Source organism: Leptosomus discolor, chromosome 4 (genome assembly GCF_034619465.1).
Source record: "Leptosomus discolor isolate bLepDis1 chromosome 4, bLepDis1.hap2, whole genome shotgun sequence".
Classification (NCBI taxonomy): domain Eukaryota; kingdom Metazoa; phylum Chordata; class Aves; order Leptosomiformes; family Leptosomidae; genus Leptosomus; species Leptosomus discolor.
In genome coordinates, this window is record NC_141394.1 from 62,887,601 (window position 1) to 62,914,271 (window position 26,671).

General features: G+C 37.5%; 1 protein-coding gene across 1 annotated transcript in view; it reads right to left on the bottom strand.

Moving 5' to 3' along the window:
- Positions 1–26,671, bottom strand: part of RBPJ (recombination signal binding protein for immunoglobulin kappa J region) — a 63,227-nt gene that overhangs the window by 26,004 nt on the left and 10,552 nt on the right. Inside the window, exon 2 of the mRNA XM_086464605.1 lies at positions 3,190–3,228. The gene's annotated coding sequence lies outside the window, so the exon portion shown is untranslated. The remainder of the gene's footprint in view (positions 1–3,189; positions 3,229–26,671) is intronic.

The window sequence follows — 26,671 nt, forward strand, 5'->3', positions numbered from 1 at the left end:
CATGTTCAAAGCCTGATTTTATAAAGTATCATGGCACAAATATTTGTTAAGAACAGACTTTATTAATATTGTCTCCTTAACCAACTTAAGTCTCTCTGTCATGATAATGACAAATTGTGCTGAAATTTTGTTCAAGCTATTAACTAAATGCAACGTTTCTCTAAGAAGTTTTCTTTTGGTTGTGAAGATACTAATAAAAAGCTAAATTCTTCATCTTATTGTTTCATCTGGTTTTCTAAAGAAAGCTTCTACTTCCTGCATACCATCAGGTAAAAAAAAAAAAATTAGATTTCCTATCGTTCATCATCATTGTAATTATGGACGTCATATAAAAGCTATGATTACCTCAAACACACCAACAGCAATTCCTTGAAAGAAGTAAGAGAACAATAAATCCCATCTTTCTCCTGTGTAATAATCTAACTGTTCATTAAGCAGCATGCCAAATTCAACACCCCAGGGTTTAGCCATGTCAGAGTGCTGACAAGAACACTTTTAAGTCCCTGGAGGAGCTTTTGCAGGTTGAATGCCCACCAATGCACTCATCTTCAAAGTCATCAACCAGAGAAACTAATTACGAATTTAACAGGAAATTACATGAAGAGATGAAACCCTACAGAAGAGGGATTTTTTGGTCTGGTTTGGGTTTTTTTTTTGGTGAACTGCACCCAATGGTTGAATTCCCTTAAGACAGATCTAGAAAATCAAACATTTCCAGTGAAAAAAGATGGACAATAATAAGCAAGATCTTTTTGAAAAGAAACCTCCACATATAGTTTCACAGAGGAAAGCAAGTAGATGAGTGGGAGGCAGGTTGGACAACAACAATCCTTCTTTGCAAATAATGTTTTGTAAATTCTTGCATTTGTCATGCTGGCATAAGACAGTGATCAACGTGCTAGATTTTCTGTGTAAATAACAGGATGTAAGAACAGAGAAAAAAACTTGGAATTACAGTTTTAAATCTGGACTGATTTAATTTAATTTGGATTTCACCTATTTACATTTAACATCGGTAAAACTTATGTTTATCCATGAAAGCACAGATGGAAGAACTGCCTCAAAGTGCACAGACTTACTTTATTTACAACCATAGTTTAAGAATATATTTTACACCACAAAACATAATTCACTGTGAAATTATTATTATACATTTCATTATGATATATATTAGCTGCATTTAAGCAGTTTTAAAACCTTTTATCTGACAATATGAAATACTCTATTAAGAGTACTGTCATACTAAATTAAGAACACCTGTCATACTAAAAACTTTTGACTTGACTACCATTAAAAAAAAAAACAACCACCACCCCACTCAAAATCAGTAACCCACACAGAAAAATGCTAGGTGCTATCTGATGTTTATTTTGCACGGTGTAAGGAAGAAATCCTGCCTTTTCTACTGGTCTGTTGCTACAGTGGACTTGTACAATCCAAGCTCCTGTAAGAACTAGGAATGTTCCCCTCCAACCCCTCCCACTGATAAAGAAAACATATAACCATTGAAATTCTTACATGACATTTTTCATTATTAAATCTTAGAACTCTCCACGAAGGGTAATATTATTATAGTTTACATCTAAGAACAACTAGCAGAGTATGAACAAAGCAGTGTTGTTCTGCTGGAGCTTGCACGACAATGAATAGATTATTAGATAAACAGGACTGCCTTTACACAAAAAGACAGAATAGTTTTCCAATAATTGAACTGAATGCCTTTAAGGGTTTACAGATACATTTTTTAGCACTACATAAACAAATCATACTTTTAAAAATTTGTGTGATGGTTTTTCCATTTCAGCATTTTTCTCTTCAGAGGAAAAAAGTTAGGTTGCTTGTTTCCAGCCTCTACCAGGCTAGAAAAAGTTTACAAGCTACTGCTTCGAAGGATGGCTAGAAGTTCCCCGGTGCCTACCCTGTACTCATAGAAGAGAGTACCTGGCACATGAAACTCAGAGCCACTAATGGTCAGTAGAAAACTTTGTTAAAAGACCTTACACTGAATAGTCATTATTTTTGCTGTTCTTTTTAAATCACAGAAGATAAATTCTGGTTTTGTTGTTTTTAAATCATGAAAGATAAATGCTATCAGTAACTTCAGGGTGATACTAACAGGTGTTGCTGCTGCAGATGGAAAAGAGTTTATTACTTAAAACTTAGGATCTTTAAATATCCCTAAAAATAGGTAGGCCAACAGGAAATGGCAATGTTTGTTCAATTACTTATAAGTCAGTATAGATCAATTTTGCATTAAAATGAAGTTTAACAATGACATAAGCTAACCTGAAGCTTACCCAGCAATGCAATGACAAAGCTATCCCCAACACAAGATGTAAATGCTCCCCACCACCCCGTGCTTTACATGAGGCATCATAATTTCACTCAAAACATAAGTAGGCCAGAATGACAATGGGTTTCCATGTTTTTATATAGCACTGTTATCACATAACACTATACAAAAATTTCACATCTTCTGTACTTCAAGCAAACAGTGGATTTAAACCTCAGTAGCTACTTACAATCGGCACAGTTTGTGGTGCAGAATAACAAATATTTGCATAGACTGTGTTACAAGAGTTTGAAAAAACGGTGACTACTTATCAGTTTCTAGCATAAATACTTCCCAGACAGACCAGGAGTTAAATCAGGCACAGTACACCAGCCACTCTAAACACTTTTCAGAATGGACTGACTTAATAGTACTATTTGATACTCTCTCTGACTGTTTAGGTTTCACCAAAAACTGGTTAAGATCACTCCTTGGCAGCACTGTGTTCATTTTGGTCTTACCTGCTGCGTGGTAATATCATAGCTGAATTTTGACAGTAAAAAGCATCATTGTACATGACCTCTCAAGACACTTTTACTCAAGAAAAGAAATCCAGCTCATTCCTGGTGATTTAAAACTAAGCAGATTCACGTCCTACTGAATAATCTACAAAAACTGATATGTGAAGTCAACACCATTTCTAAAAAGGCATTTTGAGTACCATATTAAAAACATATTAAAGCCACTCGCTGTTGAAAATTTTACTTCCGGCAGCTGATTGCATACAATAACTGAAAAACTCTGATATTTAAAACTATAGTATTAGGAAGCCACAATTTTTTAACTTAGAAATCCTTCTGAAAAGGAAAAGGGTAACTTTATAAAATTGTTAAAACCAGAATTTCTTTAATGCTTACCTGGTAAGCCGTTTCGGTTGAGGTCGCTCTCCGAATTTCCTGAAAAAAGTAGTAGTTGTTAATTTAAAATAGAATTGTTTAGTCATAATTTTTCAGTGAAATACTATCCCAGTTTTACAACTTTTTGAATGTATCGGAATTTGGTCTATTTTCTTTGTAAATTCCTAAATAGATTACCATTAAAATATCAGCCACCTTCTTGTAACAGCTCTTCCCACAATAGCAGAGGTATTTTTTATTTGGAACACTAAATAATTTTCTTTGCTAAAGTCACATTTACTTTCCCTCTGAATTGCTTTTGAACAGTTTAGATATCAGAAGTATGTAAATAATGAGAAGATCTTTGCCATAGCATCGACCAGAAGTGCCAACAAAAAGCAGCTAACATACAGAAATTAACAAACTTATCTCTGAGTTGGCAAATCACAGTGAATACTTCCCATTGGGACATTTTTTCAGAAACCTGTCTTTCCTTAATGACTTCTTACAAAAAGGATGACAATCAATTTCATATTTGCCAGTACAGAATTATAAGAAAAATCTCTGTCATGGAATGTAGCTAAGCGTGATCCAGAAATATCCTACTAGAAACTGAACATTTTTTAGCCACAAAATGTTTTGAGACAACTGTTTTTCTTTCAGTGCTGTATCACTATTCTTGAGAGAATACCCTCTTTACACTAGGTTAAGACTTCCCACAAAAGTCTTTATTTACATAAGACCCTGAATTTACACAGGACAGAAACATTTTCATTAACAAACACATCCTCAGATTAAAGCAAACCAAACAGGTAAAAGACCTGAAAAAAGGAAGGCTGTACTCAGCAATGTACATCTGCTCAACCTGGTAAGGAAGTATAACCACAAGCTAAAAAGAGGACAAAGGAAGGAAGAAGGAGGAAAGAAAGAAAGAAAAAAAGAAAAAGAGGCAGGCTTAGCTTAACACCTTTCTATCCAAAAATAAACTGAGGTGTAAAAGACTGTGTTTCTGCTGCCAGCATTCATAAATATCTATATGACTTACCAAACTCTTTGATTAAGTGGGCGTATCTTTCCCTTTATGCTTCCTGGATAGTGAAAAAACCCCTCTCCTAATTGCCCCATGACAATGTTGGAGGCTCCCTAGGACAACAAGAACTTGATCATTAAATGATGTGACACGAAATTCCCCTGTTCGTGCAGTGGGTCTGTCCTGAAGTCTACAGCAACTGGTGGTGGAATGATTTGATAGATTTCAATTTTGTTTGAGTAATTCTAGAAATGTACAACGTAAAAATACAAAGCTATTGCCATTTATACAGTTGAGTAGAACAGCACTATCCTGAAAAGACCATGACAAGAACTTTCAGCAAATTTTGAAGTTATTTTTCAAAACTTCAGAAATTAGTCTTCTAAAGTACTGGTATTGCAGTCTACAGAGAGGAATTGAATAAACAAGATGAAGCCAAATATTTTTTTCAGTTTAAACAATGAAATTAAAAATGATTTTTACACCAGACAGAAGCTCCTTTCATGTTTTACTTTCTTGTTGTCAGTATGCTGTTCACTTGGTTGGCTTTATTTTAACTTTAAATGAAACAATGAAACAAAAATTCTTGCTGCAAGATTTGTTTTTATATATTTTAAATTTCAAGGTCTATTTGACGTGTACTTCATTCGTATTTTTTTCTGTATCACTGCGTTGTTGTATTTGTTACGCAGAAAGGTAACTTGAAAACCCAAACAGCTTTGCAGTTTGGCAGCAGGGAAGTTATATCCCAAAGCCTTTCTGCTTATACCACTTATCTTTTCAGGATCTGCCCAGCTTCACCTCCGGAGCACGCCCTGCCTCTGATTTTGCCTGGATAACAGTGTGAGTAGGTGTGTGTATCCCACCTTCCTGGCACTATCTATGCAGTTACTGTTCTCCCCTGAAGACCCAGGATCATTATATCTGGCAGAGGATTCACCTGTCTGTGACTCACTGACTAGACAACAGATTACCTTTAAGCAATACTCTACAGACAAACAATCTCCCTATAGATTAACTGCCTGATTTTGAGTAGAACTACAGTCTGTTTCAATCTCTCTGCACATTTTAATTCATGAAAAAAAATTAAGAGGTGCCTATTTTGGAGCAAAGGAGGCATTACGCACACCACACTTGCTTGTACTGTGGCCAACAGATCCAATCCAAGATGAGGACACTAGTACATCAGAAACTGCATTAACACAAAAAAAACCTCCCAGACAAAAATCTTACACTCCCCTAAGGCCACATTTACCCACACAGAACTCTTGAGCACAGCAGACACACTCCTCTTGCACATACATGTATTGCTGCCTAAAAGGAGCCTTATTAACAAGGCATCTACACACAACAGCTGTAATTACTTAAAGAAAAAAACCCCCATCTTTTTCTTTAGTCAAATCCTGAATACACAGCACAGGAAAAAGTACCAAAATCCCCATTCTTCAGAGGCAGAGCTAAAGCACTGAGTCATTCTGGAGATGTACAGGGTAAACCCTGATCATCCGATGCTCAGTGCAGTACCTTTATAAATCACATGTCAGCTTTCCCTAGCCACCCCCATCAAAAATAAAAGTTAATGATGTCACTGTAATCCATGTGTGAACACATATAAATCCTACACTTCGCAACATGAGCCTTCCATAGAGCTGACTCAAACTAAACTTGGTAGATCTTTTTATTACTCTTCCAATATACATTAGAGGGAACTCCATATTTACTTGAAGTTCAATCTTTTATTGTCTCTAAATTAAATTCAGCTACTTTCTCCTCAATAACGTCACCTTGAGGGATGACTGACGGTTATGTAACCTAGACTTGGTGTCAAAGAACAGCACTTTCCTGTACTACCTCAAAATAATTTCAAAGATCCCATAGATGTTCTTCAGAACTAAGAAATCTAAGACTTGACCTACAAACCAGTTAGATTAGTAGACATTTTCACAGAAATAACCATATTTTATGTTTTGCTCATATTAATATGACTTGTACAGGAATGCTATAAATAAATTATTTAAATAAGTAACCGATATGTACATGAATGAGGTTGATGGACATTGCATTTTTATACATACAGTAAAAAACCTCCCTAGGTCAATAGCAATAGCCAAAGAAGTTAGAATTCAAGAACGATTAAGAACGGAATAGGAAACACAAACATTACCATTTCATAGAATCATTCTACCACACACCCACAATTCTGAAAACTGCCTGAAGTTCACTGAAAACATAGTGGAAAAAAGTTATCTCAGAATAATAGAAGATATCACAAAAGTCAATATGGATGATCAATAGTTTTCATATGTAATTGGCTAAAACTCTTTAGCCTTTAGTAAGAATGAAAGCACAAGAGAAAAGTGACAAATGGATGCAAAGACCTAAGAGACTAATAAAAGATATGCAAAATGTGAAAAGGAGATAGTTATTCTCTGTGTCTCACAAACACAGGAATCACGAAATATCTCTAATAGCTGAAAATTTCATTTTAGAATAAAAAGAAATTCCTTGCTCTACACACACTGTTATAACTATGTTGTGAAACACATTGCTAGAGGACATTGTGGAGGCTGAAAGCATAAATGGACTCAAAAGATTAAGCAAAAGTCTGGTACAGAACTCCATTAGCTTCTATTAAGCATAATGACCTATTTCTTACAACCTTGTTCTCAGGAAAACCTAAACCATGTTCTACCAGCAGCAAAGAAGTTACCAGGAGGAAAAAAATACAGTCTAATTTACCCTGTCTTTCATATCCTTTCCTTAATCATCCATTACTGACGACCAGCAAGCACGGTCCAGTATGTATACTCCTATGAACCAGATATATTCCACAACAGCCATTGCATCCAGTATGCCAGATTTTCAGTCACATTGCAAAACTCAAGATATACAAATAAGACATGAAAACTTAAAAAAAAGTATCTCATGTATTTCATTTAATGGTTCATCTAGTTTACCCTCTCCATATGTTTGCAACTTGATGTAGATACCTGTATTAACAACACAACCTGAAGTACAAAACCTGTCAGTAACTACCATGTAAAAGAAAAGTCTAAGAAGCTTTTTAATTTTTCTGATGTTAAGACAGCTCATTTGAAAGTGCAAGAAACACATTATCTGTGGTTTTGTACTAAACAACAGACATTGTACAAGCTATGATAGCTGTTATTTCAAACTTTTCTATTTGACTGGCATGCTGAAAACCAAGCCAGTTCAGACATTTCAAGGCCACCTGTCAGAGACAGCAGAGACTGTAACATTTTTCTTGCATAGGTTTTCCCTGGATTTCACTGTTCTGCTATTTCTTTTTACATTCGATATTTCTATTTGGCCTCTTTGTTTACATCTTGAAAATACACAGATTGATAGATAACAAAAATACACAGGAGAGGAAACTAAAAATGTATCATAGTTCTGTTCCTATAGTGGTTATTAAACAAGCTAAATATACGTAATTTGAAATCCTAATTATAAGTTATATCTGAACGCTCACCAAGTTCCTCCCCTGTTTTTTTTTTAATTGCATTATCCTAGACCAAGCACTATTTCAGGTGTACTGTATTAGAATTCTGGACATACAGTCAAGCTGCTGTTTCAATACAGTGCAAACTGTATTTTATTGGTATTTCCTAAACACACTGCACTGCAAACATGAGTGTGAGCATTAGTCACATCATAATCACTTGCAGTTGCAGCAAGTTATACTTGTTCTAATAACTCTTTCTCCAGTCCTGTATTTTCTCCAACCACTAGTTTGTGTTCTATTATTTCATGTATTTTATTTGTCTTCTGATACTTTGCATAAATTATTGAAAATGTGGAAATATTCACTTCCACATTTTGCACTCTAGGCATAACTTTTCTCCTGTATCATGTCCCAAACCATTCTTCTTTTCAAGGCCATCCTTTTCATTTAGAAAGTCCCGGTTTGCCATTCAAACTTTTATTCAAACTTCTTTTCCCCAGTCACAGAATGGGAAGAGAACTTAACTCTTTTTCTTTTTACCTCTTTACTGCCCCCCTCAAGTAACTGTGGAAATGAACAAGTGCACTAACAATCTTACAAGTACACCAACCACTTTTGCTCGAACTTTTAACACAACATAACATATAATGGGTAAGTTTCAAATGTTTTCAGAAAATACCAGAATACCAAATCCCATTGGGAATTTCTAGCTCAGATACAGTATGCACTATACTATAGTTTTCTATGGTTGCAGGATTATGAATTTTTACTGCTTCGAGCATCTACAGAGGAGCACAAGGACAATCTATCAGTTATTACATGCCTCTACTAGAAGTATCAAACTTTATTTCTGTTATACAGTCTTAATTTCTGGAGATAAACTTAACTGTTTTGGCTGAATTTGATTTTTTTCAATGGTTCTGTGTCAAGTCAACTTTGGAAGGAAAATTAACCAAGAAGTTTTGCAACTTGCAAGAACAAAATTATTAAAACCAAAATAAATAAAATCACATGCTGTCACATCCTGAACTCTGCCTGAAAATCTGTGGTCACTAAACCGCTCTAGCATCCTCCTGCCTAGAATAAGAACTTCAAATTTTTCCGGTATTGGCCTTCAGCCAAGAACATCCTTTTAACAGTCCCTGAGAAAGTCCATTCACCTTTATTGACTGAGCACATAAGCCTTAAAAAAAATATTTCCACAACATTCAAACAGAGGCAAACTTTATCAATTTGCCTTAAGAATTCTATCTTCACTTGGCTTGTAGACTTGACACAATTTTTGGCATCTAGTAGGAATAGCATGGATCTTTCTGTAAATGCCTCTCTGGAGAGGCAAAAAGCAAAAGGGAGTTGTCAAATTTGAATACAGTAGGAATAACAGCTGAGCAGAAAGCAAGCATACTGTAGAGGCCAACATGGGGGAAATAGCAGGAAGAGTGAGGACTGAGAATGGGAAGACATGAGTGGCAAACAAAGACTTGCAAGTGAGAAGAATGGGCCTGAGAACACTACCGACGATGAGGCACCAGAAAAGCCTGTGGCAAGGCAAAACATTCAGATTTAACTCCCGAATATACAAACACAAAAATATACAATATAGAAAAATACACTACAGTTACTGTTTTCTCTGTTGATTTTTTTTGTGACAGAAGTTTTCATGGTGCCTTAAAATTTTCAACACTGAAAATAAAAGCAAAATACTTGCCTTACCCTGAAGAATCCAAAACCATAGCAGATAGCCATGTGTTGAGATCTGAGTTGAGAACTTTCTATTTTCTTTTTGCCTTACACAAGCATGAAGAGATCATCGTGGGTGTTGGGCGCTAAGCCCAGTAGGCAGCTAAGCACTACACAGCTGCTTACTCCCCCCACCCATCAGACGGGTGAAGAGAAAAGGGTGAGTAAAAAGCAAGAAAACTGTAGGTTGAGATAAAAATTGTTTAACAAAGGAGAAGTGGAAGAAGAGAGAAACAAAACGAAACCAGCCAATCACTCACCACCTCCCACGGGTAGATCGATGTCGAGCCAGTTCCCAACCAAGCAAAGAGCTGGTAACCTCTCTAAATTCCCCTCCTCTCCATTTTATTGCTGAGCATGGAATATCTCTTTGGTTAGTTCAGGCTAGCTGCCTCGTTGTGCCCCCTCCCAACATCTTGTGCACCCCCCAATCACTGTGGGGGGATGGACATGGGAGAAAGTGAGAAACAGAGAAGGCCTTGACAATGTGCAAATACTGTTCAGCAAGAGCTAAAACATTAGTGTGTTATCAACACTGTTTTGGTCACAAAGAACACAGCATCATACCGGCTGTTATGAAGAAAATTAACTCCATCCCAGCCAGATCCAGTACAATGAAAAAAACTAAAGAAAAAACAGTACTTTCTACATGGGAAACAAGTGTGGGATTTTGAAAAGGCACAGAGTACCTGTTCATTGGAAAAGTTCCACTCCCAAACATCCGACTGTCAAATCATTTTCAACTGGACCTACACACTTGTTGGTGCTTTTGACTGATCTAGCAAGGGCCTAACATTTTTCCCGAATAGCAAAACCAATTCTCTATCTGTCCAGTTATATGATAGCACTCATCGCAGTATTTGCTGCAGAACATGTTAGAGGAACTCTTCAATAAGCTACAAGAGCTGATTATAGTTATCTCAGCACGGATTCTGGAAACAAAGCTCAGACAAGTGCTCAAAAGGAAACTTCCCTGGAAGGATGTTATCCCATAACTGTTCAGTGCAATAGTTCCATCTCCTCCTCCTGAAGCACAAATGTCTCAACATTGTCAGAAGTAAGAGAGGGCAGTATAAAACCAATCGAGTGGCAAGTCCCACATGCCTTAAACAAAGCTGTCAAATGGGTTTTGAGACAAATAGAGTGTGCTTTGCATAGGCTTACTAGGTCATAGAGATGATTAAGTATATTAAATTAAATATGGAACACAGTGACTAAAGCAAGTTTTTACTTCTTCAGAGGCAGTCTCAGGGAAATAATGCTTGAAACAGGAGGAGTCTAACGAAAAGAATTTCAGATTTTTATATAATCCCTAGAGAAGTTTCAGAATACACTATGCAATTCAGAAAGAAAGAAAGAAAGAAATTCCAACCTCCACTCTCCAACAATATGAAGTGACAATGAAGTTTGGTGAGAGGTCAAAGTTAAGTTCCAACATTTCTGGTATCTACCAAATAGCTGGTATCCCAAAAGCCATTAAATGTGACAGGATTAGGGAGGAAGAAATGCTGCCATTTCAACTACTATAGGTGTATTGTAGTTAGGAGTGTAGCAGAAGAAACCTCTGTGCTTCGCTTAATCTCAGTTCTAGAAACACAGTAAACTATTAGATGCAACCTCCTCCTACACCTCTCATATAGTCATGAGACTTGTGAACCAATGTGAAGAGTTTGGGGTTGGACAATGAGACAAAAGCCTTTTAAAGAAAGAAATCAGAACAAGTCATTTACAGGTATTTTTTTTATCATTCTCCCTCAACTTTAAAACAACTGCTACATATCTGGAAAGCTAGAAAGTCTTTCAAATGTACATTCAGCCTTTAGCACAAGACGACTCTCATCATAACAGGGCCTATTGCTTCTACCATAAGAAATAAAAATACTTTTCAAAGCTTTCATTTCAAGTTGCTACGTGTGATCAGTTATCACAAACCTATCAAATGTTGTGTACTACAAGCTCACTAGTCCATGACCCTCACTAGGTTTACTTAGCCTACTGAGGTGATCTAAAATCTAGGAAAGTGAAATACTACGTTTTGTAGTTTTACATTTAAAGGTTGAGGATTTATATAAAAGTATTCCCTTTCAGCTGTTAACAGAGATAGCATCTGGGAAAGCTGAAAGAGATGGATGCAAGTAGCATGCTAGAACTCTCTTTTCTCTTTCTTTTAATGCTCTATCCTCTGCCTGTTTCCAGCTCCAATTCGCTTACCACAGACAAATTACTGATCAACTGAAAAAGCACTAAGGAAAGTTCATACTCACGGGCTTTAGACATGCTTAGCATTATCAAAGCCAACATATATAAAACAGTGCCCATGTATACGACACATCGAATAGTTCTCAGGAGCTATCCCTTAATCTTCCATTTGTTAAAAATGTTTCATAGTGGTTAAGCAGCACACTGCAACCTACATAGTAAGACTCAGCTACTCCACATCAGCCTAGTTTTGTTTCTGCAGATTTCGACATTTAGAATAACATGTTACATCAACAGTAAAGGCAAAGCAGCAGAGGTATATTTTAAAACACAGGAATTTTCTCTTTATGTAAGTGTATTTTCTTCTGCATAGATTTCTGTGAAGACAAGATGCAAACAGTGAAAATATTTCTGTGCAGTCACCTACACAACTATATTCTCCTACAAATATTTTAGAACTCCCAAGGGAAAAGATCATCTATCACTAGCAAACGTTATCTTATCTGGTGGCTTCATAGACACAAAGATAATTCCTATGTATTAAAAAATAGCCATTTGTGATCTGGCATGAGCTGGCGTATAAAAAAAGACCAGAAAATCTCCTACAGTGGTTTCTTCTATGATTAGTCCATGAAATACACATCAAATGGAGATGTTGATTCACATTACTTTTAATATTTGTTTGCTGTTGGAGATAACTGATACATTTAATTTCTATAAGTGCACCTTATTCCATACTGATATCCTTTATTTTTTAGATGAAGCTGAAAATAGAGGGCTGTTATGATTTGCCAACGGTAAAAATGCACACGTCAATAAAGTGATGTTCTACAGGTTTAAAACAATCAAAAAACCCAAACACCTAAAGGACACAATTTCTAAGAGATTCATGCAAGAGACACATAATTGGATATATGAATTCAGTTAAGATGGCATAGTATTACTTACACTCAAATAAACCATTTCACATTTATCTTTTCCATGGATGAGGATATTGCACAAATGAACCAGACAAATGGCTAAAACAAAGACCTTCAGAAGGAAAATTTTATCTTCTCCAAAACAAAAATGGGTTCAATATCCACAGGTCTGACCATTAAGGGAAAGAGGCAGTTGTTAACATCCAGCACTAAACAAACACCACACTGGAAACACAAACTAAAAGGAAAGAACTAAAATAAACAAGCTTGTACTGTCAAAAGAAAGGACAGGTGATGAAGTAATTCTTCTCTTAGCCACTCTATATTCCACAGCCTGCGATTCCACACACCCTTCATTCTTCACAAAAGTTCTGAGCAGATTTACTTCTCTCAGGCTACCCCGCGTCGATGTCCCACATGTATTTTTTCTTTGCCCTCCACTGAAGAAGTCTGTTGTAACTTAATGCCATACAGCCTAATATGACCCAACCTACACCGTGAGCATCCCTAACTACTGTGGATTTATCTGCATAACACCTTAGAGAAAGGAGTTTTCAAATCCTTAGACTACTCATACTCTCAACATTTTAGGTAGGTCTTCTACTATTTCCTTTCACTAAGCAGAACCACAGAAGTTATTGCTGTGTCACTTCCTCAATAAAAGTATTTGCCGTGGCCATTATTCAGTTCTAAGGAAGGCGCAGAAGACACTGAAGATTATGCTACTTTGCAGTGATACACGTATCTTAGGAGTGGTGGTTTTTTTTTTTTTTTGCTATGAACATACTTAGATTTATGTACTATGACATACGTAACTAAATACACAGATAAATGACGCATTTCAAAGGCTCTTATTCTTTCTACAATATCACACATCTGAGGTACAGATACTGCTGCAGAAATGACACCTATCTCCCCTGTTGCTCCCTCCAGGTGCAACTGAGTTCGTAAGCACGATCCTCAAGAGACGATGAAGTCAGCAAAATGACAGTTTCCAGATCACCATCACGCCGCAGGCCGGTTCATCATTCACGATGAACACACAGACTAACAGACACATGCAGTCATCAACTCACTCTCACTTTTGCCTGCCAGCAGCACTTAGGCCCTGATTCTCATTAGGGTGTCTAATGTAATAAATATTGCTATAAAGAATTTGTCCTGAGGATTAGGAGTTGAACTAAAAGGTAACCTGTTTTTAAAAATAAATATAGATTTCGTATCCACACATAATGCACAAAGAGCCAACCCTCAGCAAATCTGCTTTGAAATAATACTGACCCACTGTACCCTCTTTCTTATCCATCCTACAAAAGGAGATAAAATTAATTAAAACCTCACCAACCAAGAATGCCTAAGGGACATGAACAACGCTAGCATTTCTCCTAAAGTCCTTTTCTCCTCTGTAAAGAGCAAATAATGGGTGGTCCAGCCGCATCGTGGGTCTTTGGAAGTAGGGGGCACAGCAGCCCCTGAAATCACAAAACCAGAAATTTTTTGATCGATACACAATACGTTTCCTCTCTTCAAGAAAACAAAACAAAAAAACCACCCACCTGCTCCAGGGTGAATGCCACCAACCATGCACTATCACATCTTTGTACTGCATGATCCTGTACTGCTCCAGCCTATACTTAAAGAATTTAAGTCCTCCAGCACAGGGAACATGTTATGTGTTTGAAACAAGCCTTCCACTGTACAGCACTATATACACTTTTGGCACTATATCAAATAATACTGACATAAATACAATAGAAAAAGCTCTGCTTCATTCAGTCACGCCCTCTCACTGGAAGTCACTGGTTCAATTAGAAACTCCCTCTCCCTTTTTTGACCCACTTTCATCCTCCCACGTTGCTTTCATTATCGTCCTCTCTCTTTTTCCAATCCCCATAAAAAGAAAATCACAGAACCACAACTGCAATTTAAATACAACTTGCACTATATCAGTAAATAGGCTCACTTTTAAACAGCTTACAGAAAGTAAACAAATTCATTTCTTTATAGCAGCCAACCTACATTTGGAAAAAAACCTTCATCCAGTAAATCACTACGCTTGCACAAGGTTCTAAAAAATCAAAGGTCTAGTCCAAAAAGGACATAATTTTAATCCAGAGAAAAGTCACACCACTCTGCCATACTAAGTAAGGCAAGAAAGTCAGTAATGACAGCTTATTTAAGAGCAAGAAAGCGACTAAACATGTATTTGGAGATGTGTTTTCCCTGTTTTCGCTTTTTGCTGTGGGTACCTGCTGCAAGAAGTTACAGCAGCCCGAAGATCTCAAGTATACTGAAGAACTTAGATATTATCAACTTAAGGGATGCCATTAAAATGTTGGAATGCTATATAATGTGAGAAACATCACAAAAAATTACCCCATTTATTAATATTCCTTTATATTCACATGATATTATTTCTTTTTGATGGACTCCCTAATTAACGTTGGCTCAAATGTCCACTGGAAACTGCAGATTTGCACACACTTACCTTAGCAACTGAAAGTTATCAGCTTGAAAAATCAGCGTGCCAACAGACTCTCAGTCCCTAAAACACGATGTAATTTGCTCAGCTATTTTAACTGCATAGGGAATTGCAATGTAAGACTCATTAGTTTTATCTTCATCCACTCAAACCAGAAAAGAGTGACTGTTAGGAAAAAGGAAAACATCTGCATATAGCTCACAAAATTGGCTACTAAAATAATGGTAAACTACTGATACATAAAAACAGTCTGAAGCATGCTTCCACATGTAACATCCCACATTCACAGCTTTCAGTGACAACTGCTTTGCTCAGTGTATGGTTATTAGGATTCTTCCTGCCCATCTAGCATAGTAAATTTTCCCCTGGATCTCACCTTGCACATGAGCTGTGAATAGGTATTTCACAAGTGAACTGGACTCTTATTTCCTAAGAAAGTGATTCTATGTCCCCTACTAAACTATAATTTAAGTACCAGCGAGCCTTCAAAAAACAAGCAGCTACCTTTTCTTTTATGAAATCAAATTTCTAAGTATGGTAAGAACAGAGCTATTGAGTAATATATTAGCACTTTTTACAGTTACCAACTGCTCATAATTGCAAATAAGTTTTAGTATGAAGGATTTTTTTAGATGCGTGAGGAATCAGCTTTAATAAACCTACTGACTGTTACCTCCGTTGCCTGATTACTTGACAAACTCACAAATTACGCACAAGATGAGACTTTTCAGACCGCTTTCCTGCCAATATAGTAACTCTCCACTATACTATAGTACCTGACAATTTGCTCAACCTTGCTTTCCACGACTGAATGTCTGCAGTGTTCAGAGAACAGTTTCCCCTCTTTAACTGAAAGATAAGCATTCATCTTCTGTGTAGAAGGAAACTTAAAAAAAAAAGTTAATAAAAAAGAAGCACAGAAACTTAAGGTTCACAGTCTTCTTTGAATTGCCATCGTTCGCTGTAATGCCAAAAACACATAATAGAAGCAGAAATTGTGAATGATTTTGCAAGGAAGTGGTAAAGAACCATACCGAGCTTGCAAAGGAGGAAGACTGTCAAAAAGCCAGCCTAACCTCACTAACCAAATACGTACTTCTTTCGAACACCTCTTTAAGAGATAATAGGTTCTTGACAGGGATAGTCATTGGTCAGCTCACAATTTCTAACCACTGCTCTATCAAGGTAATAGGTTAATCACTCTTCTGTGCTCTTCCTTCCTCTATACCTACATACAAAGGAGCTTCATTACTACAGTGACAGCTTCTTATGACCACAAAAAACAAGGAGAATGTACTAATCTGTCTAAGGGGCTTACTGTCCTGGCTCCAAGCTCCTCAGCCAGCTTCCCCTGCATGACCTGTAGAGCTCAGACCTTCAGAGGGAGCCAACTCTGCCCATCAATCTGTCACACCACTAACACACTGCGAAGCAGGAGACTGAGGGAAAGCCAGTGGTTTAGGTTGCAGAACGCTGTTTGGTCACCTGAGCAAATTCAACGCTAACAGAAGCCAAAAGAGGTAACATAGGAGGAGCAGCTAAGCTTGTTTTCTCTTACATTCTAGCAAGCCTGTAACTCCATGGGAAAGAACTATCTGCAAGAAAATAAAACACAGAAGAATTCCGTAAGGAAATTTCAAAACTTTGGACTTGCAAAAATCAAGTCTTACGCGTAATGAAGAGATCTTACCAGCAGACTAACACACCCTCAGTCAAAGTTTAGCTTAGGATAGTTGTAACACTTTCACCCCAAATGCAGTCAGAACTTAATGGGAAATGACAGCTAAGTATACTAACATCTCTGAGGTTTAAGCAGACCAACTGTGACAAGTCTTGCTGTGACAGTTTAAGTCATCATTGTCTCAAATGCCTTCCCCACCTCTCTGCTAGGTCAGGGTAAGCAAACGTGTCTGCGTCCCAGCCACTCCAGTTCACAGCTGGACTGTGGCTTCGCGGGCAGCTGAGCTGATTTGTCACCACCACACAGAGATCTCGCCTGCCGGCTTCCCCCCAGCTGCACTGACCTACCCTTACACACCAAACTCCAGCACTTGACAGACCTTTCCATAGATAGATACAAATCAGTAACCCAGAACAAAAACTATCTTTTGGGGGAGGAAGGGGATGAAAGGAAGGAAGGAAAGTGCATTTTATTGATTCAGTCACGAACCCAGTGAGTGCCAGTGCCACCACAATGCAACCAACAGGAACACTCAGCGGAGAATGTGACCTCCCACTTCGGTAGCAGTGCACTATTAAAAATATGGTGCATCCATAGCTTCAGTTTAGACCCATTTCATAATAACTTTAAATAACGCCATTTAAAAAACCCAATTTATACATTCCCTTTACTGATCTTGTTTTAAGAACTGTAAGCTCTTACAGCAATAGTATATACAGTGCTTAGCCCACCAAAGCAGAAGCTTCAAGAGCCATTTTAAAAAATCTTTACTATATTTTTATACTTCTAAAAAACACCTTCAGGAAATAGGGACGATTCCGTATCAACTCCTTCCTCCAGCAACTCACTCAGTTGAGTAGCTTTTTATATTGCAGATTATTTCTTTTTTTTTTTTTTTTTTTTTAAAAAAAAAACCACAGTATTACTATGCTCTGTAACCTCTCCTTTCATTCCCTTTTTTCCTCCAACTTCCATACTGCTGTAATCCTTCAAAATGCACAATGGAAGCAGCTACATCTATTCATTTAAAGGAAACTGCTAGAGTTACACAAGCTCACTTCTATGCATCTACGTCTCATCCACTGATTCCAGACTTGTAAAACAATCCACAAACGATATCAGTATGTAAGCAGAGAACAGGTTATCAGCTCATAAGTGGTCGCCATTCAAACAGTAATTTCCAAACTGGCAAATAAAATTCATCTCTTCAGTAGATTAACATGATGACACAAAACCTGTGAATACATACACTTTTTAGCAAAGCCATATTTGGCACCAACCTGTTTTACAAAATTACAGGGTTTCCTAGATTTCAGATGGTTTTTTATTGCATCACCCAGGAATTATGTGGTTACACTAACATTAACTGGGCGCAGTTGCAAAATGAGCTGTCAGGATCCTAGAATTAATCAATCACAAGTATATTGTTTCATAATTAAGCTTATGAATACATCATCCCATGAATATAAAAACCAGCAGCAAGAAACACACATCCCAGAAGAGGAAGAATCAGAAGGCTCTTTTTCAACTTTCTAGGACAGCTAAAGCATTTGGAGGTCATTCTTCTTCGTCCATCTTTGTTGCTGTGGTTGTGCTAAAGGTCTCCAACTGGGGAGCATTTTATACAAGCAAATTATTCTTGAACCTTTAGACACATAATTAGACAGCAAAATTAGGTGACATTCACTCTGAAGTTTACAAACCTGTGTCTTAATACAAACATAAATGTTTTAAAGGATTTAAAAGCTTTGGATTTTTTGTTGTTGTTGAACTGATTCATAGGTAAATTATTTCTGTTTCTAAAAGATTAACTCATACTTCAGCTACAGTCCCTACAATAACAAATAGAGCATTCCCACACAGGAGACACAGAGATTCCCATTTAACAAATAACTAACTACTGAAAAAGAAAGAAGAAAATAGAGTATAACAACAAGTATATTTCTGTTTAAATTGCTTAAGCTAGAAGTTCCTTTCAATTACTGCTATTTTTAATTGCAAAACTCAAATATTTAGAAATAAATTGCAGAGAAATATAGTCTCCCCAATACCTACCATCAAATACAATAATACTTTTAATAACAGTTGTGGAAAATAAGTCAATGATCCCTGATCAAGATAATTAAATGGACACTCCAAAAATACACTTTTACTCCTCCTTATCACAGTACATTTACAACAACCATATGAAAAGACTAGATTACGTGTCTGGGATGGCAGCAGGCTAACACCTTATCATCCTGTCTTCTGGTATGATAATATTACAGTTCTCTCACGTAGTTACACATGCTTCTATTGTGCCCAAATAGCTTTTATGGGGCATTTTTCATACGGAAAAAATATCTGCAGAGCACAAATGCAAAGCAGTTATTATTGTCCATTTTTTAAAATGGAAATTGTGTGAATCATACTTAATTCAAGTAGTCTTGCTTTTCAGGTTTGTCAAGTTTAAACTCCACACAGATGCAAATTACTGGCAAAACTTCTCCCTGCATCTTAATGAGGTACACTATAAACTACCAAGCCAACTTGAAAACAAGAATGTTTCTAAGGCAAACTTAACTCGACCTAGACATTCTGTTTAAGGAGCTAGTATTTTAAATGAAAGTTTTATCCAACTGAACATAACTTCTGCATGATCTTGAACCTGTGACTGCTACAACACTAGTTTCCCAGAATAATGCCTGTGCTGGCACAAATTTTTGTGTGAGGATTTTACTGCACGATAAGCGTGCCTAAGCAGTGTTGCAAAGACTCTCAACTGCTGAGCTCTGAACCCAACCTCTTTTCAAAACATTGTCTCATCCTTTCAAGTACATTCAGGCCAGAAGGGAAAGTAAATTGTCAAAACTGTTTTGAAGTACTAAACAACCAAGTTTAAGAAGTCATTTCAGTTAGAAGCTACCGCTGTTTCAATCCTATCTTGACTGGTTTAAAAATGACTGCCAACACGGGACTGCCAAGTGCGTAGTAGGTGGAACACACTAATCAGTAGGGATATTTCCTTCTTGCAATTCCTGCCTACTGCTGCTCTGAACAGGGCAGACTAAGCTCTCCAAGGAAAACGGGAAAATCATGGACAAACGCAATCATTAAGGTTCAGCAATCAGATAAGCTGAACTCCTGAATTAAAGCATGCAGATGCCTGTGCAGCCAAGATAAATGAACAAAAAAAGGCTCATCCCAAAGAAAATCAGGAGGTGACCTATATTAGAAGTTACGACTTAGAATTCAGCATTTTAGAGAGATGGTATCTTTTCTTCCAAGGCATTAAATGCATTCTGGAAAATAACACACACGCTAATGTGTCCACAGAGCAGGCTTTATATTCTACTAACAGCTAATACTCCTTCATTGCTTTCATTTCACAGATTACCAAAAAATTAAGCTTATGCTATAAAACTGATTAGCCATCCTTGCAATAACTTTAGAACCCATAAATCAGTTCTAACTAAGTTTAAAAAGAAGAAAAGAGCTTTTAAAGACAAACAAGTTGCTATGAGTTTTCTGAAAACCGGGGACTGGATAGACATTTCCAAAATACTGGTATCATTGAAAAAGACAAGCAGAACTTGGAAGTTACATAGTGTTTCACAGCTGGTCACTTTGCATATGCCATTTGGATAGATAGTAAACATATGCCTTAACTATACTACAGCTACACAGTGCCCATTAGGAGTGAAGGAGCTCACAGTATCATCCCTCAAGTCCCTCTCATGGTACATTCCTCACCACACAGAGCACAAATGTAGAGCAAAGACAAGTTCTTTAGTCCAGCTGTTTATAGAACAACTTGGAGACCAAAAAAACCCTGTTACTTGACAATAGTATATGCAAAACAGAGTCTAAACAAATGAAGAAAATTCAGAATGCCAATTTTAAAGTCCAAAAATGATTTTATATGGTTATGGGGAAGTTTAAATACTGCCAAAACAGCATTCATACATATAGAATTCAATATCAGCATTTCATCTTACAAGTCTTTTCAATTTGTTATGTACATGCTGTTCAACCAGGCATAAGAAAAACAGAAACCAACTGTTTGCTCTACAGTCAGACTGTAAGCAAAGGGGCTCCAGAATTTCTAATGACAATAATCAATCATGAAATGCAACTTAACTGCTGAGTTACACACAATTTTAGGGCCCCTGCCTTAAGTGGATTTTTAAACAAAAAGAAACACGAGTGACATACTAAATTTATTTATGACTACAAACCTCTTGGAACAGGTACCAAATTATGTTATGTTTACTAGCCTGAAGAAAGCTTAATAAAACATTCTGGCAAATTGAAGATAAACACCAGAAAAGTACATCACTGAGTAACTTCATTTTTTTTTACTTATTTCCCCAGTGGTTCACAGGTTGTTGTAATACCTTTGTGTGCCAAGTTACCTACCATATTAGCTATGATGGTGTCTAGCTCTTTAAATAGATGGCATTGCTACAGGGAGAGAGGAAGAACTGATGGACTGTTTCTATGGTGAGAAGGGTAGTGGGAGAAGTGAAATGTGAGTGGCAGGTTTAGAAGCCTGAGGTGTTTTTCACTTCTGTTTTGTATTTTTGCCATATATACAGGAAACTCCCGTGGGGGAAAAAGACCAACTTCCCTACAGCTAAATACAAGAACATGTGTAAAACAGCAAAGCCATTCAACGTTTCCATACCTTAACAAAAAAAAAATAATTAAAGAATCAGACAAGAACTTCAACACTGAGATACCAAAATCGCATTTTCCCACTTCCAAAATTTCTTCAGAAAACGTCTTTGCAGTAGTAGAAAATTCAAGAGAATCAAGAGACAAAAAGAGGATTAGGATGCCTCCAGACACACATACGCATCATCATCTACCTTTGTCTTTAGAGAGTTCATTCTCTTCCCCAACCCCAAACTACTGACCATCCATAACTCTCCACTCCCTTTTGCTGCTGCAAAGCAAGCAAGGCAACAATGAGGAAGAAGTGCAGAGTTAAGACAGTCCACCCAGAGGTGCAGGGCCTTCTGCTCCCACTGCTAGTGGATGCAGGGGTTATTCTTATTCAGGCCAAGGCTCCATCAATCCATTTGTCCACCTCCACCAGCAGGATTAATGGACAGCTTAAGAAGAGTAAGAACCAGACAAGCCTAAATGGTACTTCCCTGAACATTCTCCTGCCTACAACTAGTTTCTCTTCAGGGGATTTCTGAGCCCAATGTTGATGTCAGGAATGAACGCAGCTTTTATCAATAACTGGACTGCACATGGTCCAAGCATACTGTAGATAATAAAGGACACATACTATGTGCTCTGGAGACCAGCGGGGCAGAGAAGAGACCAAGGGAGAGTTCTGCCACAGACCAGGGCTACACTAGATGTGTAAGGGAAACCCAAGGCAACTTGGCATCATCAGTATTATCAGCCTCAAAGGGTCACCTCACCCTAGAACTAAAATTCAGTTTTAACATGTCAGCAAAGCCAGTTTCATATTGGAGTGACACTTGAAAAGCCTACAAATCACATGGCTCAGAAGCCACAGACACTCACCATTGACCTGAGCACTGCAACAGAATGCCCCAGCTGTCCGAAGGTACATACAGAAGACCAGCTGTCAAGTGTGGTACAAGAATACAAATGCTTATTAGTAAAATTAACTACAAACAGTAAGGGAAAGCATAATGAATGTCTACTAGACATGTATTTGCTTTTCAGAAAGCTAATTTAAATAAATAAGGAAACTGAGCTTCTACACTTGAGGGTTCCAAGCAGTTTTGCTTTGGTACCATGACAGCCCTGCTATCAGACATTTCTAACTTTGGAGAACAAAATAAGACCTTATTTAAAGAAAAAAAAAAAAAAAAAAAAAGGCAAAAAAGGCGCTGCAGATCCAGCTGAGTTTTTTGGAGGCGCTTGTGGATTTTTTCGGTTTTGTTTCATTTATTTAAGGTTTTTTTCCCAAGGAAAGGATTTTTCCAGTTTTCCCCAGAGACTGCCAACTACGAAGCACAACGTCGTTTAGGAAATATATCTTCGTTAACTATACAGACAATGCCATGACAGGCACCCAACAGCTACTCAATGCCATTTTTAATAGTTACAAGATGTGTTTGAGCACGCCAGCACATCTTGAACAAACCTAAAGTATACTCACCACCAGGGCACCACTCTTCACAATACACATGGAGTACAGAGAGGTCCCAAGAGCTCCAGTTATCCTGACTGGTTTTGTAATGAAAACGGACACAGTCCATCTTTTCAGGTATACTAGAGCCCCTGTTAAAAGGGCTCCCTGAACCTGCATCCATCCAGCAGACAGTTTGCCAGCAGTACGAGTTATAGGTGAACACAGGCCACTTATAGGAATGATACTGTGCCAGGACCTAGGACACTGCAAACTCAGGAGTCCTCAAGATGTTTCCAGCAGCTACAATTAACTGTAGACACTATAGAAAATGGACGGAATAAGGAATCAAGAGGACTGAGACAGAAAGGCAAAAGCAAGTGGACAATGTAATAAATGGCCTCAGGCAGAAGGAAACATAGTGGATTCCATTACAAATTATTGGCAAAGGAGAAGCTGATAAATGACTCAACTCTTAGGAGAACAGCATGAAGTTACTTTTGACCTCCAAGACAGAAATTAAGAAAAAAAAAAATAGCTGAAAAAAGGAAGAGGCCACAAACAGAAGGAGCAATGAAGATCTGGAACAAAGCTTAAGCGTTCGCTTCCTGTTTCTCCAACTACAGTCCAGTGCTGCAAGACTGAATGTTCGAAGGTTCCTTTTACCACAGCAGAAAGGTTGCACGCATCGAGCCTCACTGGCTGGAACTATGACTCAATTCTGATAGCCAAAGAACATGCCTATTTGACTTTCTAAATTTTGTTGCAAAGTGAAGGGGAGAGGAGGGCTACGTGAGCTGCTTAATCACCGAGAGTAAAGTGAGGCTCAACGTTGAAACAAGTCATCCACCAGTGTGACAAATCTACTTCAGGAGTGTCTTGATGTTAACCTTTCAAGTACGTATGTTTTTGTGACAAAACAATAGCAGACAAGTTCATGTCAAACGTATCAGAAAAACCTACAAACTACTAAAGACTCCTTCTCTGATGAAAACAACTAATGCAGGAGATAATATTTCAATTAAACTGGTAGTTTTTAACCTATATTAAAACATCCCAGTAAAAATACTATTTCTATGGTTCTGAAAAGGCATTAAGAAAAGCAAATCTAATGTTTGTATTCGACCACTGAACCAGGCAAAAAGAAAAGTTACGATTTTATGCAGAAAATTACACACGCTCTTTTAACCCATCTTACGTTAGGAAAAAATTTCTGTATAGTAAATATTAATTAAAGCTGTATAATAAAGCTGTATAACAAACAACCTGAAGTTTATCTGTATACACACACCCACCCTCCTTTTCGGGCAATGCTTATTTACAGAATTTAGCTTTTAAAACCTGGTCTCAGCTTTCCTTTGTTTGCTTTCATCACTTCAAAAACAATCTTTTCTCCCCATTCTGTTGCTTTAGAAATGAACCATGTTAGTAAGTACAAAGTGTCCTGTTTCTTCACCGCTTTCAGTCTACTCCCTACAAAGCCACTAGCAATAGATTGCAGTCTCTGAATTCATTCGAAGTTCTATTTTATCCATCCCTCTTGGAGTAGCAAAGGGATAACAAAATAGTAATAGCTTCCCATACACTTCTAAGACAATGAAGAGAACTGAACATGTTAAAAGAGAGAAGGATAGTGAAAAGGAAATAACAAAACTCCTCCAAAATGAAGTGATCTTCTACTATGTCTTCTCACCCCTCCCAAAATACATTTCCTGCTTTCACAATGTTAACACTTAGGACGTTTCTTTGGCTTTCCCCATATAACTTAATTTTCTTTATCTCTCTGTATCAATGGTTTGCCTTTTGTTACACGAGGTATCTGGATTTTTTGAATTCTTCAGGCTCTATTTTCTCTCCAGTCCTCACCAGTTCTTCAACTGAGAGACAAGCAGCATACCAGTGCTCATTAGACATCCCCTCTCACAATCAAAGACACTGATATGGCCAAGCTCCAAGTTCCAAAAAGCAAGGAATAGGGTTTGGACTTGACATAAAACACACAGTTGTTAGATTATCACGTTGGTTGAGTCGTAACTGTGACTTCCCCATTCTGTAGATAATGCTGGTGATGCCCTAAGCACACCACAAGCCTTACAGGGCTAGTAAAAGCAAAAATTAGGATGAAAAAATGGAACATAACAGATCCAGAGTAAGGAGCAACACTGTTGGGAAGTACCGCTCTGGACAAAGGTAAGTGAACACAGACTGTCCAGGAACACAGACAACAGAGCTTATACAGAAACTTCTCAGAAAAAACCAGGGTATGCTGGTGCACTACTCCATCTAAAAAAAAAAAAACCAAAAAAAAAAAAACCAAACAAAAAAAAAAAAGACATGTAGAAGCAAAACTAGTCAAGGGATGGTGACAAAATTCAGGAGAGAACAAGACTGAAAGTAACTAAGCAAAATTTAAAAAAAAAACAAAACATCATTTCAATATGCTGTATATATAACAAGAAGCAGCAGAATTGATCTAAATTGGAATCAGAGGAAAGGAATGGCAGGCAGTGGTTAAACACATCTGTCAACTAACACCAAAACAAAAAGGAGAAAATATTAGTTAGTAAAGCAATTTAGACACTGTAGAATACTACCTTCCATCTGAAAAAAAAAAGAAAATAGTAATATAATTACTGAAGGAAATTGCCTAAAATCAGGGCATTAACTACGAGAACACTGAATACAAAAGAGAAAGTTCCACCAGTAAAATCTATGTTAGGAAAGTACCTTAAACAACAATATCCACAACCTGAATCCTATGCACCAGAAGCACAGAGGAAAACTTCCAGTAAGTGAAGAAGCCTCTTATCTCTACAGATGTAATACTCTTCACTGCCTAATAACTTCCGGCAAACATAGGTCTGTTGCTTTTTGCTGTGTTTTGTTGGGTTGTGGGTTTGGGGTTTTTTTTGTTGTTGTTTGTTTGTTTGTTTTTGTTTTTTTTTTTTAAGAACTGTTTTAACCAAAAAAGATAAACTTTCAAATGTGAACTGATGCAATACAACTTTCATGACTATGCAAACCGACAAGTCTAACCAGTCTACTGCTGACTTTAAATGCCATATACAATAAGGTGAAACAGCTAAGAGTCAGTTCAGTTCTGATTGCTTGCTAGGTATTGAATAATATAAAATAATAAATAAATAAATGAAGATTTTGTCCAGAAACACTATCTGGATGAAACACTGGAAAACCACTGGATATGTCCAGGGTATTCTTTCTTATATATTTTATTTCCACATGGAAATTCAGCCTAGATACAGGAAATGCTCACACAATGACTGGCTTCAAACTGTCTTGACAGGTACCTTCAGCATATCTTCTGAGGTCACTTTTTATTTACTGCAGTCTCAAAAGCTACATGAAGGCCCTGTGGACTGGAAAAAGAGAAACTGCACCCATTTTTAAAAAGGGCAGAAAAGAGGACCCTGGGAGCTACTGACCTGTCAGCCTCACCTCTGCGCCTGGGAAGATCATGGAACAGATCTGCCTAGAAGCTCTGCTAAGGCACATGGAGGACAGGGAGGTGATTCAAGACAGCCAGCATGGTTTCACCAAGGGCAAGTCCTGCCTGACCAACCTGGTGACCTTCTATGATGGAGTGACTACATCAGTGGACAGGGAAAAGCTACAGACGTCGTCTATCTGGACTTCTGTAAGGCCTCTGACACAGGCCCTCATAACATCCTTCCTTCTAAATTGAAGAGATAAGGATTTGATGGGTGGACTGTTCGGTGGGTGAGCAATTGGTTGGATGATCGTACCCAGAGGGTAGTGGTCAATAGTGGTCAACGGCTCAATGTCCAGATGGAGATCGGTAACAAGCAGTGTCCCTCAGGGGTCTGTACTGGGACCCCTCTACTCTGCTTTGTTAGACCCCACCTGCAG